At 41.2% G+C, this 19,129-nt stretch overlaps 1 protein-coding gene and 1 pseudogene across 2 annotated transcripts in view; both read left to right on the plus strand.

Moving 5' to 3' along the window:
* Nucleotides 1-6,732: 6,732 nt before the first annotated feature.
* The window catches only part of LOC124595769 (glutathione S-transferase D7-like), a 70,411-nt gene continuing 58,014 nt past the window's right edge, over nucleotides 6,733-19,129 (plus strand). The window contains exon 1 of one of the 2 annotated variants that reach the window (XM_047134650.1): nucleotides 6,733-6,821. The gene's annotated coding sequence lies outside the window, so the exon portion shown is untranslated. Of the gene's footprint in view, nucleotides 6,822-15,393; nucleotides 15,499-19,129 lie in introns of those variants that run through there. The other variant, XM_047134651.1, reaches the window with a different exon arrangement.
* Nucleotides 18,283-18,400, plus strand: LOC124597380 (annotated as a pseudogene).

Below are 19,129 nucleotides of genomic sequence, written 5' to 3' on the forward strand. Positions count from 1 at the left end.
ATCCTTTATAACTGTCAGATTTCCATCTCCCTTTAAAACTGAATTACCCGTCCAGTACGCTCATATACGAGTACTTCCTCTATCTCCTCATTTTTTGCTTGCGATGTCTGCGTATACACGTGAACTACAGGTGTCGGTGTTGGTTTGCTATCATTCCTGTGAGAACGGCTCTACCTTTGAACAGTTCACAGTAACTCACTCTCTGTCCTACTTTCCCATTCATAAAGAATCCTCCTCCAGTTTTATCATTTACTGCAGCTGTTGATATTATCCTATATTCTTCTGACCAGAAATCCTTGTCTTCTTTCCGTTTCACTTCGTTGGCCCCCACTACTTCTAGACTGAGTCTTAGCATTTCCCTTTTCAGATTATCTATCTTCACTGCCAAGTTGAAACATCTGACACTGCATGCCCCGACTGGTACAACGTGACCATTTAGTTGATTATTCTGTCTTTTTCTAATGATCAACTCCCCATTCCCAGTCCCTTCCCTTCCCGGAGATCTGAATGGGGGCTAGTCCGGAATCTTTTGCCAATGGAGAGACCATCATGACTGTTTATCAGTTACAAGCCGCATGTGCAGTGGATACACCTTACATGTCTTTAATACAGTGATTTCCGTTGGCTTCTGCATCCTTATTCAGTTTCCCATCGCAAAGGGAATAGAGTGCCCTGAATCTCTGTCTCGCCCTCTTCGACGAGGCCGTTGGCAGAACGAGGGTGACTTCTTTTGCCGGAAGTCATCGGATGCCATTGCTGATGATTTTTACATTCAAAATTTAAGCGGTAGCGTGGTTCCAACCCGCGACCAAAGACGTTTCTCCTAGCAGCCAAAAACACTACAATACCTTCTTTTCTTTCGTCATTATTGTCATCATTTGGTCTGAGTGGACGTCAAATTGCACCCGTTAGAGTTCATTGTCGAATGCTTTACGCTTAGTTTTATTATCTTCTGACCCCATAGACCATGGGTGCGCTCAGATAAAAATGTGATAATAACTGAATTTGTTAATGGTTCTGATCTACTAGCGCACATTCAGTACAGAAAACGCACGTAACAAAACAGTACATGCTTTTAGACGTCACTGCTCTGCCCCGTACATTGCAAAATCCCAATCAATATTCATGTATTTTTTATACATGCAGAATTATACTCTGGAGTAATCCGGAATTTGATAATACTGATTAAATAAAGTTTCACTGGATTAAGCTTTCTGTTGTTTCTGTATGAAAATATTTTTGGCTTGTTAAAGTAACAATACTTTCTACTATTAACTTTCTGTTTAAAATAGCTAGGCAGATACATTTAAAACACTTGTATAGACTAAAGTCATCTCTGAATAATTTAAATATAGCTCTCACTGGGACACTAACAGCAATGTTTTTGTCAGTACTGCAACTGGTCGTTCTTCATACGAGATGAATTTCTTACTGCTTTGTCTCTTTGACCATAGATGTATGTCCTTAGCTTGCTGACGTCACCATTGGCTGCGGCGGAAGCTACGTGGTCTCTCCTCCTCTCCCATCACAGCGTGCTACGAACGGCGAGCCTTGGCAGTCATTTTACACAGCTTTCATTGAAATTTATTAACTCCAAAAATTATACTCTTGAACGGCTTTGGTGCAGAGTGAAATCTTAAAATAATCCAAAGGATGCCGCAGTGTGGGATTTGAGGTGATAATCCACAAACAAAAGATAGATATCTACAGTCATAATAAAGAGTACAAACATACTTGAATATATTTAGAATTTCATATTTCGGATTTCCATGTTTCGTCCTTACAGTTGGTAGTAGCTTTACTTTTATTTCACAATACTAATATGCAAGTAATGTAGAGTTTATAGCTACACAATTCATTCACACTTCACAGTAAGCCAAAGCTATGTTCTATCCATGGCAACATAATAATTCTTATCTGCAATAGTTTGTCACACTCCTTCCACCCTTACTTGTTACAATGTCCACCAACTATGAAACTTCTCGAAGCTTAACACGTGTGTAGTCCACTATTAACACCCCAAAATATTCTCAGTTCTTCTTTTCTTGGTCGTGAATCTTCATTATGAAAATACTTTCGTCTGCTCTTCCTGTAGCACATCCATCTCCCCTGGGTACAAAAACAAAAAAAGGAGCTTCCATGTTGCGTTAATCAAACACTTCAAGAGCCCCACCATTTCACGCGAAACCCATGACAGATTTCAACACGCGACAGTATCTCTCGAGTCCAATTCATCCCTTTTTTGTATCAATAAACGTTTCGCCTCATACTATTTTTACCGATACAATCCAGATTACTGCTAGTTTTTCAGTTTTACCGAACCTCTTAAAAACTGAAAGCTCTAAAATACTTCCAACACGCCGCTCCGCTATCAACTGTCTGTCTCTTCATCTTCGCTTAAACATAGATTGTGTTTATCCTAACTGGGCACAGAATGTGAATAGATTTAAAATAAATTAACGCGTTTTACAAATTTTGATAGTAAGAACATTTTCAAAAACAGAACATTGACATAACAAAATAAAAAAAGTGGTTGAAATGGCTCTGAGTACTATGGGACTTAACATCTGAGGTCATCAGTCCCGTAGAAAGTAGAACTACTTAAACCTAACTAACCTAAGGACATCAGACACATCCATGCCCGAGGAAGGATTGGAACCTGCGACCGTAGCGGTCGCGCGGTTCCAGGCTGAAGCACTTAGAACCGCTCGGCCACCACGGCCGGCATAACAAAATACATTCATAAATAAATTGCATCTATATGAACCGAAATAAGTCGTACATAAGACAAACAACTGACACTCGAAACAAGGAACAAGAAGATAATCATAGCTTTTCGTCTAGTCGAAGCAGGTAAATCCAGTTTAATAAAACTTTCAGTCTCGGTTTTATGGACATCTAATACAAAAGCGATAATCAGAAAGGTACTGTCGCTTAAATTAACAGTGTGCTACCACATAGTTATTATAAATTTCACGGGGATTAAAACACTAATGTGACAAAGACAGAGGGACTAAATTTGGTAATCGCTATACACAAGCACCTACGACTCTCGAGATTTAACACACTAGTGTCGCAAAGACAGAGGGCTCTCATTTGGTAATCGGTATACACAAGTACCTATTACAATTTGCACCCCATCTTCCATCCTAATGTTGTCAAACAAAACTCACCTGTCCTTAAGACACATGTCTCAGACAATATAATAGTGAAATTAAGATTACGTAATCATGATGTGCGTGGTTGTTGAAGATCACTCCCTTATTATATGAACTATACAGCAGAAAGTAGTAACGGATACGGGGTGACTGGAAAGTAATTGCAAACATTTTGTAGGTGTAATGTATGTATCAGAATAAAAGTGAAATGTTAACAAAAATTTTGTCTGAAATTTCTTTATTCTCGAATTATGATGCATAATATCATTTGTGTCAGGTTTTGCATCATGGGCCAGTACCGGGTTTCGAGATGTCGTGTTCGTCTGTTTATCAACTAAGTTGCTTTGCACACCCCTCTAGACTTCTCGGTTGATTCAGGCACGAAATACCTTTGTTTAGTTGTCTTCACTGTCATCCGTTGTACTCTGTGGCGCTGTAATAGTGTAGCGGCATCAGACGTACTATTTACTCTATATTCTGTCGGTAGTTCATAGACTGTAGTCATCTTGTAAGATACAAATGCATACTCAACTGATGAATATGCGGGTATTCACCTCCTTTACGGCGAAACAAAAGACAGCACACTAGCAGCAAGACGACGTTATTTGGATATTTTTCCAAACAGAAGTATACCAAACGGTCAGACTTTCACAGCTGAGGGCAAGTGTTTAAGTGGATATGGCATTCGTGGTGTGCCACGGTTAGGTCGACCTCAACAGGATGTTGTGTGTGTTGAGAGTATCATGCAAATGGTAGATGAAGATCTGTCCGTAAGTACTCACCGTACAGGTCCCATTGTAGGTGTTCCTCAATCAACTGTATGGTGCCTGCTTTGAAGACAGCAATTTCAACCATTTCACCTGCAGAAGGGACAGGAGCTGACACCTGTGGACGTCATAATTTCTGTCAGTGGTTACTCGAGCTTAATGTTGATGATTCACTATTTGGTCGTCGGGTACTGTTTACGAATTAGAGCCTCTTTAGCCGTGTGGGTATCGTGAATGCTAATAACACAAGCGAGTGGGCGTCCATATGAGGATCCTCATGTAGAGTCCGCGCCAAATACTGTGGCTGGTAGATGCGCAGTCGACACGGCAGGCGTCGGAAGAGCGCTATTGGTGGGGTTTAGGTGCAGTGGTTGTAGGGGAATTGCAAGCACTAGGGGGAAAGTACTATTCTAAAGCGAAGCTGAAATTCTTTGGAAATATTAACTGGAGCCCCTCCACATCCACACTTGTATGGTGACTATTCAAATTGATCTCCCACCTCTGCTTTGATTGGTATCTAAAAACAATTCCGCTGAAAATGCAGCAATTTACTTGCACTTGGCTCGTTAACCATTTGCAACAGAAGAGTCATGAGCGCCGAATTTTGAGTAAGACTTACACAGTTCTCTTGTAGTCATGTTAAAATTTGCTTTTTTCACCAAAACACGGCGGAGTTTACAAAATGTCACCTCACTAACATGTTGTGCTAACATAATTTCGAAAGATTTCTGAAACAGTGATTCAAGTTTATTAAGTGATGAACTGAGGAAATGTAGGGTGAGTAGCTTATGAAAAAGTACATCCTGTTTGCAAAATAAACGCGTAATGCCTTCTATTATGTTGTTTCCAAACCATAGCATTTCTCGATTTACCAGCTATCGATGGCCCTTAAAATTTAAATTATTTCATTATAAATGTCTGTAGTTAGTGGAATAACACGCTAGATAATAAAGTTTTGCGTAATAAACATATGCCAAAATACTCTCCTCTTTGCAAGCTATCATCTGTGAAAATCTCTTTTCGATATCTAAAATTGTTTAAGAAATATGAGGATAACAAATGTTGTGGATATATCACGCTGGTTTTATTACTGGTGCGGCGCGATCACGAATGAGAGTGCTACATTAGATCAATTTTTTCGAGATTGGTGACAGGCAAAGACGTCCACTCAAGTCTAAAGAAAAATTCCGATATGTTAGATAAATTTTATACGCTCCAACATACTATGTAATATGCACCAAACTTAGAATCATAGCGACCCCTATTTTTCATCGCCAACTTCTTCCAATTCCTCGCAGTGTCTTACTTCCATGTGAATATCACAATAACTATGACCGTTAACACAATGATTGTCACATCCTCATGAACCAGACATATAAAGCTCAATGTGACACAAAAATTAAATTCCTTTTTACCGAATTGTTTACGTAAAATCGTTTGAGGAATACTGCAGTGCGTGCGCCTTAATTCTGTCATCGCTGACCGATGGAAAGATGGCAAACACTGTCGGTGTCCCCTTCTGAACAAACGAATGAACTCGCCCAGCGCTTTGAACGAAAATCGGCCACCGTATCCTGCGCGGACTCTTTAACTACTGTCCGAGGCTATCAACATCGTTTTGCAGTGAACGTTTTCTTTAGTTTAGTTACTCGGACCGTATGTTACTCCACAGCGCCGGACTGGCAGAGTATCGACAGTGTTTGAAACATGAATTGGGTGGTGTGCTTCATACGTCTCACTGGCTACTTTATGCACAGCTGTGCCCCTGGACATATCAGTTGGGATGGAAGAGAGTATCTTAGCGTTGATCATCCGTTAAGTCCCTTGGCCCATGAGATCTCCGGATCTTAACTTCCTGAAGTTCTACATTTGCGGCCGTCTCTAGGAGTGTATGGTATTGCAATTGAGAATGTAGCACGACTACGGCATTAACCTGAAAATGGTTGTACAATTGTGCACAGTGAAACGGGTGGAGCCTAAAACATTCTGATAGCAGTAAGAGGTCGAGCATGTAATTGTGTTTACCTACATGGAAGAAGTCATTTTGAACATGCTCTGGAGTAAACGCACAGCACATAACCGTGTTGGATTTCAGGTCCTGTCGTGTCACTGCTTTCTGAGAAGAATTAATTTTGTGTTGTTTGTGTAACACATGAGATCCCTCCTCTACTGCATTTCTCTGAAACAAAGAAATTTGACCTAGAATTGTATTTAACATTTTACACGTATTTTGATGCATACACTACAACCGCGAACTGTCTACAGTTACTTTTGAATCACCCTGAAAACTAAAAACTAAACGGTTAGAACATTATGACCTCCTATCTTTTTGTCTCTGTCTGATGCTCAGCGTGCAGTAGCTCGAAGACTTATTAGTGCTACAAAAAATCGGACCAAAATAAGTAAAAGAAATTAAAAAAAAATTTACTCTGTAAGTACTTATACCCAAATAAATTTCCAACCTAGTCTAACGGTTGGTAGTGCTGATAGCAGGTGGTAGCATGGTAACTTGGCTGATATGAACAAGAACGAGAGCTATAGAATAACGCTGCGGACCCGAAACTGGTAGCAGAGAAACAAATAACAAACGTTAAGTTTATTCCTAAAAAAGAGAAAAATGTTGTAGCTTTTCTTCTTTCCAATATATATAACGGATAATGTCGATCCTACAACAAACTGGAATGATATATTACCAAAGCAAGAAGAAAAACGAGCATTCTACACAACGTACATACGTCACAGAGTTATCTAAAGCATTGCCCAAGCTTGTCGGGCCTTGTGGTCTGGCGGTCAGTCCGCTCCCGGCCGCTGCGGTGTGCACGAGCGCTGAGGCCTTCCGGGCGGATCGACGGTGCTCACAGTTTGCCGCTTCCTTCCGTGGCATGGCTTCGTAGCTGTAAGTACAGTGAAAATGTTTTGTTCAGGGAAAGGTGCGCTGAGGTTTAGCTTCGAGAGTAGTAGTGTCCGTTCGTCTCCATTCCCCTTTCGTGACTGGGTGGTACACGAAGTAATAATGAATGACGAGAAATTTTTCCTTGTGCAAATGGCTAACGTTACAAAAAGCGACGTTTATATATATATATATATATATATATATATATATATATATATATATATATATATATATATCCAAAGTAACGGCAAATTTTGAAAGCGGCTATAGTTCATCAAACACATATATAATTACTTATGCTGGTTTACGAGGAGTATTAAGTAAGAAATGAAACTCACATTTTTCAGAAAACAAGTTGACTTTCTTCAGAATTCCATTAAACCGCATTATTTCCCACTCTTTTGGCTACAAAATCCTGTTTTTCAACATCTCCGTTCAATACGAAGTTCTTACACCACCTTTCTAGTAGGGCGTGGAGGCCCACATGGTACCAGTCCACTGGTCGACGTTGCAGCCAACGTCTTGCTGCATCAATAGCCTCCCCATCATCCATGTACTGCTCCCTGCTGAGTGCATCCTTCATTGGGCCGAACAGATGGACATTGGAAGGACGACATCGGGCTGTAGGCTGAATGAGGAAGAACAGTCCAATGAAGTTTTGCGATATCCTCTCGAGTGCTCAGACTTGTGTGAAGCCTCGCGCTGTCATGGAGAAAGAGAAGTTCGTTTGCATTTTTGTGGCAATGAACACACTGAACACATGCCTTCGATTACCTGAGGGCACCACAACACGCTTCCCATTCGATCGTTGCACCATGAGGGAGGAGGGTTGGGTTGTTTTGGGGGAAGAGACCAAACAGCGAGGTTATCAGTCTCATCGGGTTAGGGAAGGACGGGGAAGGAAGTCTGCTGTGCCCTTTCAAAGGAACCATCTCGGCATTTGCCTGGAGCGATTTAGGGAAATCACGGAAAACCTAAATCAGGATGGCCGGACGCGGAATTGAACCGTCGTCCTCCCGAATTCGAGTCCAGTGTGCTAATCCCTGCGCCACCTCGCCTCGTCATGAGGGAGGACATCAAGCAGAAACACCCTTTCAGAGTCCCAGATGATCGCCGACACTTCTTTATCGGCTGGGGTCAGCCATCAACGTTTCCTTAGGAGGAGAGTTATTGTGGCACCAATCTTGTTTCGGGTTAGAAGTTATAAACTAATGTATCATCGCCTGTGACGGTGATCGACAAAAAATGTTATGGTCAGCCTCGTAACGCGCAAGTAATTCCACACAGATGGTCCTTCGTTGCTCCTTACGGTCTTTTGTTAGGCTGCGAGGAACCCAGCGGGCACATTCACATTTGAGTAGCCTAACTGGTGGACGGGTGTGTCGGCGCTACCATCAGAAACGTGTTCTGCCCTGCGAGGTGTTTGACTGTGATCCGTCGGTCACCTCGAATGAGAGTGCCCGCTTCATCATAACTGAAATCACAGCTGTGTGCAGCCGGTCGGCAAGTGGGAGATCGGACAGGTTTGGGCCACCTTGTTGTGAAGATGACAGACGCCTCGCCCAACAACTCACCGTGCTTTTGTTCACTGCCAGGTCTCTATAGGCGTTCTGCAAGCGTCTATGAATATCTGCGATGCTCTGGTTTACCGATAACAGAAACTCAGTAACATCCCTCTGGTTGGAACGCACTTCCTTTACAGACGCCATTTTGAAGGCTACGTATAGTTCTGCCACCAAACTGAAATCCATGAAACCATAGGGGTTGAATCGGGAATATTCCACGATGACCAACTGCAAATTTCGCATTTTTTCAACCAAAACTGGTCAAGAAAATTAATGTGTTGCATTACTTATTGAACACTCCTCTTAGATTAACGATCCTTAAGAAATTACAACTTGCGTTTTGAATTTCCATTTCATAAAATACGAGATAGTCTGAACATATATGGCACTGTCTATGATGGTAGAGAGGATACATGGTCAGAGAAATGTGTCTTTGGTAAACTAAACAGAATGAGGGGGTAGGGTAGATTTGCAGAGGCATACACCAAAGCGTACACCACTCTATTTGTGACCGACGAGCGTACGTAGCGTACGAAGTCCAGCCCCGTACTTGTTCAGTCTGGTACTCAGTGGAGCTTTTGACAGATTCCTGTGATCGAAGAAGGGCTGTAAAAGGACTGTAAAACTTCCAAGTGATACTGACTCCCAGCACATAAGTACGTAAGTCATTATCTTGTCGAGCGAAATGAAGCCGCTGATTTGCAATCCAGTCAAGAAATTCAAACAGAGAAAGTAGAAGAAACGAATATCCACTGAAAATAAATGAATTGGGAATAGCGAGCACATCAGACCGAAACAAACTGACGAACTTAATTTGGTGCAGCAGTGTCAAGAAAATTCCAACGAGAAGATGGAAACAAAACTAAAAGCAAGAAGTATGGAACAGACTTAGGAAACTCAGCAAATAAACAGCTACCACTGATGAAGGAACAAGCGAATCGTCCACAGTCATTGGTATGAGGGAGGAAATTATGGAACGGAACGGAAGATTATCAGACGAATAAGTTGCCAAGAAACTGGAGCGAACGCACGCTCTGGTATAAACAAGTCTGCAGACTACGAACTGAAGAAGCTCCCTGAGACCAGCAACGCAGAAATTGTCGCGATACAAACGAAGAGGTCAGTCTCTTCGGTAGTAGCCAGAGGCAGAACAAGAAACAGATAACAATGTCATCACAGGAACAAGGAAAGTCTGTGAGGAAGGATACTAATACTTCAGGTGTCAGTAAAATGATGCATAGGGCTGAAAATGAAGGCTCTGGTAAACGTATCTGTGAACGTAGTGTACCTACAAGGGTGTAAAGATGTGGGAGAAATATGTAACAGTAAAAAATATGGATCCTGAGTAGATGAACAATAAAACTCACCGGGACATTTTTAATTCTTTTATTTAAATTCATTCCAAACACGCTACGATTTCATGGAGCCGGATTTCATGGAGCCGAGCTGTACCATTGCCACAATAAATGTAAATGAATTGACGATAAACTAAAAATATCGTCCTTCATTGCTTTACTATGCATGTAGCACTCTTAGAAAAAGTTAGTACAGAGGGAAGCCTGGTACAGGCTACGAATCTTACCTGAATGTCGCCAGTACTGGTTGCAAAGGAAGAGGCATATTGTGATTTATTTATGACACACTAATGTGTAATATGCACTTTCTGAGTCAGGTAACAAATTAGAGAGAGAAAATTTCCTTAAGAAGGATGTAGTATACATATTGCGTAAAATCCCACAGAAAATTATCTTAGGCGATGATTTCAGCTGATTGTTAAATGTTATTGATCAACATCCAAACTGCAACACTGCGGAAGAACTAAAGGCGCTCGTTGAAAGCCTTGCCGTCTATGACACGTGGAAACTGACAAATACATCAGTACCGACTCAGACACCTACGAAACGAATACATCAGATAGCAGGCTAGATAGAATGCATTTAACAGGGACATTAAAAACAAATGCAGTTAATTCTGGAATATAACTGTCAACTTCTCTGACCATTGTTGTCACATGACATCATCAAGATGCAGCGACAGCAACTCAGATGTGCAAGGGGAATATAGAAGCTCAATTTCAGTATCCTCTTCGAAGGGGAATTAGAACACGAATTAAATGGAGTATGGCGGACATGTACAAAGCAACTGCAGAAATATCCGAATGCACTGGACTGGTGGGTAAAATTGACAGAGTCAAGAAGAAAGAAGTTTTTAATATGGTTTTCAAGCTAAGAAAGGAGAGAACAATGGGACGTCTTAAAACACCCTGTTTGCAGACTTACCGAACTAGTGTGTGTTAGACAAAGTATTAGGGAGCTTAGGCTACAATTTTACGTATCAAATCGCAACAGCTGGATGGTTTGAAAGTAAGAGCCGAAGTCATCAATGACTTCGAGCAAGAACAATCATCCTTGTACCATCTTTTAAGAAACAATAGAAGGAGGATTCAGCGGAAGAGTAAAATAAATACGAACGGAGCAAGATGGTGTGGTGAGAGAACAGAAAGGCACTCTACAAGAAGTTCGTAAGTACTTTCAAAACTCCCATGGGGAAGACGTCCCTTCACGGAAGAAGAAATTTCCGAACCTATCAGACAAACTGTAAAAGGGAAGTCACAAGGTTCAGATGGAATATCCTCTGAGGTTTATATGAAATTTTGAGAGACGATGAAACATCATATCACTGATGTCACGAGCTGTATTTTGGCATACGACGATGTTCCGCCATTTTAAAAAACGACTAGTCGTGCTCAATGCTAAAGAAATGAAGGCGAAATTCAGACCCATATCTATTTGGGACTTTGATTATAAGATATTAAATAGAGCATTGAACGTTAAGCTGAAACAGGTAATTTTATGATCACTTACGGTCCATGCTGACGATGTTGGAATAGCAGTGACGGACCAAGATGATCTGACGAAAATTATAAAAATAACCTGACACTTACAGCGCAACATCAGGTGCTAATGTTAATATTCACAAGACACGGATACTTATGGTGGAAAAGGATATAAGAGTAGACAACAATCGCGGATTTCAAGAGACAGAAACCCACAAGATAGTAGGTACAGACATATGCATCAATCCTCAAAAAATGGTTGTAAGATACTGATGAAAGATGTTGGGAGTTGACAAATAGAAAGAAAATGCCAACAATGGTTTTTCATTACTCCAAAAAATGCTGTTAATAAACATATATTGGCTAAAACATGGCATTTAGCACAGATAATACCAATTCGGAAACTAATCGCAAATAGGATGAAATCTGGAATACGTTAGTTTAGTTGGTGGTAAAATATCTTCAAGGTTAAAACGTTCAGCTTTATCGTAGAGTGAAGGGCGATCGGGACTGTTGGATGTTAAATGGCGACGTCATGACTTACTTTTGCGTAGACGGTGGATATAAGCAAAAGCGCTATCTAATGGTTTATCTGCTGGAATTTTGAAACACATGCAGCCTCAAAGCCCGAGCCCACAGGTGAATATATTTCACGTCTGTGACGTCTTGCACGGGACTGGACTGGACTATATTACATAGAATGCACTTACGTAGTGGACCGGACAAGGCACAAAACTTCCAGCAATAGGGGTAAACACATCCACAAACATTAAGTCTTCAAGTGCAGTCAACAATAGCAGCAACTACGTGGAACTGTTAACTGTCCTTACCTTGAAGAAAATGGCAATCCGGAGCAAAGATTCCGTTCCATCAAATGCGGACGCGTACCCCTGTAGACGAAAATTAATCTTGCTTTAGTGAGTAGAACAGACCAAAGACATCTACAGATAACGGAAAACTGAAAACAAGAGAAGAGACACTAACCACAAAAAGTTTTGATTATTATGATGTTACCTGAAGAAAAGAAACTGACGACCACAAGGGGAGAAATAAGAACAAATTCATTGTCATGACGGGAGACAACGACTCCGAAGAAAGAAAAAGTAGTTAAGTGCGTACGTGACAACCAAGAGGACGAGAGACCGAATCCCGGTCGGAGTACAGAAACTTTTCAGCCTCATTACACTTGCCTTGGCCTTTCCATGATGTGAAGGTATGCTAGGAACGACACGTAACTCGGATTCCACGCTATTGTACATCTGTTTTCTCCAGTGATATCACAATGATAGGCCATGGGCATGCGGTGCACCAAAATGGCGTCCAATTGAAAGAACTTGTCAACAGTCGGTTGAACATCGCTATTGAGGGACACCCATCCAGTCACGCCATATGAATGCATTTTTCTGTTAAGCCCGCGAGATATTTTAATGTCATATTCACTTTAGTAAGAGCAGATATTCCGATTGGTGACTTGTGTGCAGAGCAGTAGCTCTCGTTGTCCGCTTATGGTGTTCACTCAGTAGGTTAGATTATTGCTTTAATAGATAAACTTAGTTAGCGTTAATCGCCGCCTAATAGACATCAGCACTCCATCTTACTTTATTTTCATTATTTGTACGTCATAATTTTTGTAAAATAGTTCGAAGCGCCAGGTGTGGAGACTTTTTTTTATTTTCGCAGGCTTTACATATTCTGTTTTCTAGAAAAAGGGGAGTAATATAAAACTACAGTACAGTTTAGTGTGGTAAAAGGTGGTTAGGAACCACCACCATTCTCGTGTGTGGGCGTAGCTATCCGCAAACAAAAGCTTAGCTGGCCGCAGTTTCCGACGTGTTCGATTGGACAAGAATCCAGCAGAAATCTTGCTCCAACACACGACCACACACAAGTCTGATAACCCGGGAACACATCGTCAAATTGGGTTGGACATCATTGCCTCACCCATCCTACGGTCTAGACCTGGCACCCTCGGACTTCCATCTCTTTGGGCCGCTTAAAGTTTCTCTCACACTCTGAAGATGTCGAGAGTGTCAATCATGTAATGAAAACATGGCTACGCCTACAGGACAAGAGCTTTTACCAGCAGGGAATACATGCTCTTTCACAACGTTGGCGTACGGCCATAGATCTTGATGGAGACTACGTAGAAAAACAGGACATGGACAAGACATGTTGCTGTATATTTTCACCAAATTTTGACTCTTAACAATAAACATATTCTGAGAAAAAGAATGTGGGGTATTACTTATTCAGGACCCACATTTGAAGAGTTGTAACTTGGTCCTGACATGAAAATTACATGTTTCTGAAGACATGTCGATATTTTATACTTCTTCTTTTCTATGGGGCACTACTATTTCAGTTTCAGCCAGGAAATCTAAGCAAACCTAATTTATAGAGCGATTTGTAAAAAGTACAAAATATCCGATCTCGTTTGGCACTGTGTTTTCAGCTCATGCAAAGCCTTCATTTTAATAGAATCACAGAAAATCGCGATAAATGTTCGACAGTTCTTTAGTGAAGAAAAAGTTCCTATGTCAGAATCGAAGAGCGGACAAAGTTCTCTGCTTGCTCAGCCTAGTCCCCGCTGCGCCAATGCGAGATTCCAAGATTATAACGGGTGAAAGTCAAATAGTAAGGGTAAGCAGGATTTACCTGTTGTTTTTGGAAGGGCTTTAAGGCGAAATAATGGGCTGTGAGTACAGCTATCTGGCAAATTCATTGACGTCTAGCATCCATCGCTAAACAAATGTATGAAGAAATCCCCTTATACTGTTAATGGATTGCAGAAGACCATACACAATCGTCTCAGATCAACATATAACATATGAATGAACTGACACTATGATCTCATTCTCTGGTGTGACGGAAGGCTTCTAACCAGCCGGAAAACGAATCCGTCCCCAACGAATTGACATTGTTACGCGTAAACAGATACCGGGGCTGGCTCATATTGTGGTGAAGGCATATAGCGACTGCGAGAATCAAATGTGCCGTGCTACGAACGCATTTCCGTGTCTTACCGAATCAAAGACTTTTGTAAGGACTCGTCGTGAAGGAAATGGTGACATTAGGGTATATCGTAAATGTTAAAATAGTTTACTTGCACAAAATGAAATCCAATAGCTAACATTAAGTATTCAAGGTGTGTATATCTCCATACCGAAATTAGTTAATTATCTCGGTACAGATATTACGAAACGTAGGTCACCCGGAAGTGAAGTTTGGAACGATAGTGCGAACCTGCGTTTTCCCCGGTCATAATTGTTCAAGAGATTATCTCCGAATTAATAAAGTTTAACTTGCTAAATTGTTGGACCTCAAACAACATACCACGCAGTTGTGCTGAACGATCTGCGTAGCCAGTAAAGGTTTTAGAGATTTCAGGTGGAGCAGATAACGACGAGGAATATCCGCGAGATCGCCGTTGCGGAATACACCTCTTGCTCTCCTGTGGTATTTGAAACTAAATATTTATATTTTCCGTGTTTTCAGGAGAGTAAAGATAAAAGGGAATAAGGAACTAAGCTAAACCAACTAAAACCAACACCTAAACCAATAATTAAAATGAAAGCTCACATAAAGAATATTTATTTATAATAATAAATAAATGAAGAATATTTTTAATTAACTAAATAATAATAATATATCAAACTGTGCATAGCATTGGTGCGGCGTGGTTTTTGCTTTTCGTGAGATGTGGTGTAGTGCTTGCTAGTGTACCTTCGTCTTTCTCCGCTTTAGTCTCAGTCCACATTCTGTACTCATTACCCTGTTCATTCCATTCAATACATCCTATAAGTGCACTTACTGAAACCTTAACTTTTATCAAAGTAAACACCAGTTACGAACGCCATCAATGAACGTAGCTCAGGGCTTGATCAGTATACCCGGAGAGAATTACGCTACATAACGATAAATAAGTATTTTAAATTTTTGGAAGTTCGTAGTAATATGATCTACACGCTAATACGGTCTCATTTCTGAGAACGTAGCAAAGACTAATTCTACTTTCGCTAGGAACACTTCATATTATGTCAAGCCTAGAAGTTGTTAGATGGGATGAGCAAAAATGATTTTTCGTAGGAGCAGCGTGAAACCAAAACGCCCTCAGAACCGCTCCACGTCGTTACTAGAATTCCTTGACACCCGCTGTACGTGGCTGGTTGTGACGCATCAAGAGACAAGGTCCAGATAGCGCTGTAAGATAAGAGATAACCGAGGCAGTGCGCCAGTGGAAGCACAAGAAGCGTGTTGTGCGGTCCCCAGACGACGCGTGGTACGTACTGCACGGCTCAGTGTTCTGCTGCACTATTTTTTTGGCTTTTGCATGCGTAATATCAACGCTGCTGTGACGTGGATAAAATTTTGATGCTCAGGAAATAGGAGGCGGAATAACAGGTCATAGAGATATACCGTATTCCACTGCATTTCCGATTTTTTGACAATTCGCCCGATTCAATCTATGTCGTTCTCACTGCAGTGATAAAGGAAAAGGATCAGAGAGGCTGTTCTAATTCAGTATGATATCATACGCTGTAATATACATACACCAGAATATAGTGATAATAATGGATGATCTGCAGTTTTGCTGACAATACGAGACTTTTTCAAGTGGAATGACTAGTGTGTCTGCAGTTAACTGACGATTTTGTTATTTACGTTCAGTATTTTATCCATCCCCAGCATATGTAGTTGTATACATCAAAATAATCGGGCTGAACACGAGCTAATCAGCCAGTTGCACTTGTTGCTTCGCTGCTTTATATCACTGTTGTACAGACACTACGAACCATACGACCACGGCATTTTGCCGTATGCATCTTATTGTTGACACTCGCAAATAAAGCGACAGGGTAGCATTCTGAAGAAGGACACTAATCAGCCGAAACCGGTTAAGGAATTAAATTTCTTTTATGCAACTGGTTGCTAATTATTTAAATTTATATTATCTTCCGTTTTAAGCTTTATTCAAGCATATTATCATGACTACGACAACAATCATGAGCAAATTTTTAGAATAGAAACGGTTTTTAGTGTCTATGAGCGGCCAAATCTATGGTTTAGTGTGTGTTATGGGTTCCTTAAGTTTATTAAAGCTTTCATTAAGGATTCTGTCAACATTTGGTTTTATTTAAATTAGGCTAATAGTTTCAGACCTTACACGTTCATTTTCAAGCCTGTCCTACTGGGGCTGTACTGACAGTGCCTGATTTTGACAATAAACGTCAGAGTGGCAACAGATGCTTTATAAAAGTTTACGGAATGATTGTCACAATCCACATGTGCCTCTTACCAAGTCAAAGTGATTTATTTTTACTTGATACGAGGAACGTGTGGATTGTGAAATTCATTCTTCAAACATTTACAAATCAGGTGTTGCCGTTTTGATGTTTATTATTAAGATCAGGCACTGTCAGTACAAAATGAAAATGTGCCATCTGAAACTAGTTCAATGAACTGTGTATGAAGCCCGACCAACAGCCATTACAAAAAATGGCTCTGAGCACTATGGGACTTAAGTGCTATGGTCATCAGTCCCCCAGAACTTAGAACTACTTAAAACTAACTAACCTAAGGACATCAAAAACACCCATGCCTGAGGCAGGATTCGAACCTACGACCGCAGCGGTCGCGCGGTTCAAGACTGTAGCGCCTACAACCGCCCGACCACTCCGGCCGGCCGACGGGCATTACATACATTCGGCAAAACTAATAGTGCATTGAGAATGGCTAGCTTCTCGCTGAAATTTAGAGCTGCCAGTAAAATTTAAAAAGGACGACAGATCGGTGAAATCTATAATTTGGCCGGCCCGTGTGGCCGAGCGGTTCTGGGCGCTCCAGTCTGGAACTGCGCGACTGCTATGTTCGCAGGTTCGAATCCTGCCTCGGGCATGGATGTGTGTGATGTCCTTAGGTTAGTTAGGTTTAAGTAGTTCTAAGTTCTAGGGGACTGATGACCTCAGAAGTTAAGTCCCATAGTGCTCAGAGCCAATCTATAATTTACAAGAATCGTTAACAATCGCTTTAAGAAATTTAATTAAGTTGCTGTTTCCCCTTCCACAAAATGTTGAAACAGAAAAATATGTTCCTTGAGGTTACTGATGATTATGCGATATACTTCCAGTCACTCGTCAAGAACAGTTGTTTTCACATCTCGAACAGTAGTATAGCGTGTCGGAGATAAACCGCTCACTGAACACCACCTTGTGTGTTATTGTCACAGCTTGAGTTGTCGACTGTTAATTTAAAGTGTTTCGAGTGAATTTTTTCATGAAGGCACAGTTTTCATTCTAAAAGTGGTCTTCAGAAGCTGACAACTAATTGGTGGTGCAATGATAATAACTGTAATTGTGAGCGTAACTTTAAGCCTCTGGAACGAACGCTGGAACCGCTTGCAAACATTTTGCAGAAAACTGCTTGGCCGACAACATCTGTAGACGGCTTGCGCGACCTATGTTAAACGTACGTATTATCATACTGTAGGAATTTGGAGCACATAAAATCTCATAAACCTTATCGCGTTTCGTGTGTCCAAACATTATTTCCAACTGATTGACAAAAAGTGGCTGCGTAAAAGTTACTGATGACGAAACTTGAGTAACATTTAAGTATACTGGCAAAAAAGCGAAGTACTAATTAAGCACAGTTGTATGCCAATGTACCTTCGTATACATACCATTGGTGGATATTAAATGATTACGGCTGCAATTCTCTGTAACAGAAAGAATGATCACCAGACTTCATAGTGCTGACAGTGTTTAGTGGTGTTAACAGACCTGATATGGTATGTAAGGGGCGTGAACAGCCTCAGATGTTGAATGGCCACTGCGAAGAAACGAAATACGAGCTCACACGGAAAGAAGTATTCCTCTTCCCATGCACTGTGGAACTGTAGAGTAACAGTCCGAAGTTGGTTCGATGAACGAGCTGACAAGCACTTAAGTGTGACTGCAAAGTTCTCATGCGGATGTAAATGAAAGCTGTTTATCGGTGACGCCGCAGTGACGCCATTAAGGCCACATGAGAAAACATTAATCAGTCTTCCAAGAGTTAGTATGCGGCCAACGGCCTTACCACAGTGGTAACACCGGTTCCCGTCAGATCACCGAAGATGAGCGCTGTTGGGCTGGACTCGCACTTGGATGGGTGACCATCCGGAATGCCGAGTGCTGTTGGCAAGTGGGGTGCACTCAGCCATTGTGAGGCAAACTGAGGAGCTACTTGACTGAGAAGTAGCGGCTCCGGTCTCGTAAACTGACATACGGCCGGGAGAGCGGTGTGCTAACCACATGCACCTCCATATCCGCATAAAGTGACGCCTGTGGGCTGAGGATGACACGGCGGCCGGTCGATCCGTTGGGCCTTCATGGCCTGTTCGGACGTAGTTTAGTTTTAGGATGTGGGAGAATTGCTGAATGTAAAATATACTTATTTTCAGCGCATAAGTAATGTTATTGAAATTAATATGCGAATGTACTGTACAGCAGAATGTGTGATGAATTGGGGAGACACTGTACATACATTCAGTGCTGTTTAACATCAACATCGTGTACAGGGATGTGAATGAATTAAAATTTAGTTCATAGTTTCACCAACATCGAATTAGAATACATGTCGTTCTCGGTATAAACAGATCATTTAGATAAAAAGTCCACTTAAAATCTCTTCTTCGCTGATCAAATTTTAAGGCAGTTATGTTGACAGCTTTCTTAGTAACTCTTCGGATCACTGAACACTGTCGTAATTTAGTATTGAGTAGTTGCGCAAAAGGTTATCGCGTTTTATTTTTGTGGACGTTCCTGGATTAGACAAATCAGACTGTCATTAATGAGACAAAAAGCTTGATTTTAGTTTAGGAGTTTGGTGTAGACAGCGGGATTTTTCCTTCTGTTATAAAAGGTACTGTT

Source organism: Schistocerca americana, chromosome 2 (assembly GCF_021461395.2).
Source record: "Schistocerca americana isolate TAMUIC-IGC-003095 chromosome 2, iqSchAmer2.1, whole genome shotgun sequence".
Taxonomy (NCBI): domain Eukaryota; kingdom Metazoa; phylum Arthropoda; class Insecta; order Orthoptera; family Acrididae; genus Schistocerca; species Schistocerca americana.